Below are 1,898 nucleotides of genomic sequence, written 5' to 3'. Positions count from 1 at the left end.
GCCTTGAGGTGATTGTATGCAGCTTGTCATTTTTTATCAAGTAACTCTAAATCTTGGAGACGTGATACTCTGTATGCTTCATCATCGATGAGATTATGCAAGGAAACTCATAGAGATGGTATCTCAACCTCAATAGGTAAGATAGCTTCTGCACCATAGACTACTGAGTAGGGAGTTGCGCCTGTAGGGGTTTGAATGCTAGATCGATATGCCCATAGTGCTGGATTCAATTGAACGTGCCAATCATGACCAACATCATTGACTGTCTTCTTTAGGATTCTCAATATGTTCTTATTTGATGCTTCAGCCTGACCATTGCCTTGTGGGTAATAGGGAGTGGAAAAACGGTGTTGGATGTGAAATTTCTCACAGAGTTCACAGACATCTTGATTTTTGAAAGGAAGACCGTTATTTGTGATGATGGACATGGGTACACCATACCGACAAATGATGTAATTGAGGATGAAAGAGGTGATCTGCTTGTCGGTGATTTGGGTAAGTGGAACAACTTCGATCCACTTTGTGAAGTATTCAGTGGCAGTAATAATGAATTTGTGGTCGTTGGATGAAGATGGATGGATTTTACCCACAAGGTCAAGTCCCCATTGACAAAAGGGCCATGGTGTTGTGATTGGTTGTAATTCTTGTGCTGGTGCATGTATCATGTCTCCATGAACTTGACATTTTTTGTACTTTCTGACAAAGTAGTAGGAGTCTTTTTCCATTGATGGCCAATAGTATCCAGCTCGTATGATTTTCTTAGCTAGTGATGGGCCACTTGCATGAGTTCCACAAATTCCTTCATGTACCTCTTCCAAAGCCTTTGTTATCTCATCCTGTTCCAGACATCGAAGCAGAGTACCATCAAGACTATGTCAGTATAGGGTTTTAGCAATAATCATATATCGAGTAGTTTGGCGAATGAAGGTTTTACGTTGGTTATTCGATTGATTAGGAGGAAGTGTGTGATCATGGAGGTAGGTGTAAAAATCATCATACCATGGGGATTCAGAACTGATAAGGCAACATATCATCTCGGATTTGGGGATATCATAAGCGGGAATCGAAAGTTGTTCTACCAAGAACTCATAGCGTGTTGAATTATGTGGAAGATCTAGGAGAGATGCGATGGTAGCCATAGCGTCAGCAACTCGATTCTGATCTCTGGGTATCTACTCAAAGGTGATAGTAGTGAATGATGTTTTTAATTTGTCCACCATTTGCTTGTACGACATGAGTTTGTCATCCTTGGTCTGATATTCATCTGTTGCTTGTCTAATGACCAATTGGGAGTCGCCATATACTTGTAGTTCTTTTAACTTCCATTGTATGGCTAATCTGAGTCTTGTGATCAAGGCCTCATATTCAACTATGTTGTTTGTGCATGGAAATATGAGCTTGTAAGACTTCGGGATGTTGTCACCTTGAGGTGTGATAAACAGAATGCCTGCCCCCAAGCCATGCCTAGTGTATGAACCATCAAAGTATAGTTTCCATGGTTGTGCTGCTGTGATCATGAATATCTCTTCATCTGGAAAATTAGAAATGAGAGGATGATCTCCTATGAGGGGAGCATTGGCCAACTGATCTGCAATAACTTGGCCTTTGATAGCCTTATGGTCCACATACTCGATGTCAAATTCACTTAGAATCATCACCCATTTGGCCAAGCGACCTGTCAATGCTGCTTTGCTGAGTAAGTACTTTAGTGGATCAATCTTTGCAATGAGATGTACTTTATGTGTCAACAGATAGTGCCTCAATTTAGTGGCTGCCAAGATTACTGCTAGGAAAGCTCATTCAATAGGTGTGTAATTGAGTTCATAGCCAACCAGTGTGCGAGAGATGTAGTAAACAACACACTCTTTCCCTTCTGCATTGTGTTGTGCCAGTAGCAC

The sequence above is a fragment of the Cryptomeria japonica genome, chromosome 3 (genome assembly GCF_030272615.1).
Source record: "Cryptomeria japonica chromosome 3, Sugi_1.0, whole genome shotgun sequence".
Taxonomy (NCBI): Eukaryota; Viridiplantae; Streptophyta; class Pinopsida; order Cupressales; family Cupressaceae; genus Cryptomeria; species Cryptomeria japonica.
The sequence above is the reverse complement of the archived record's forward strand: the minus strand, read 5'-3'. Positions refer to the sequence as shown.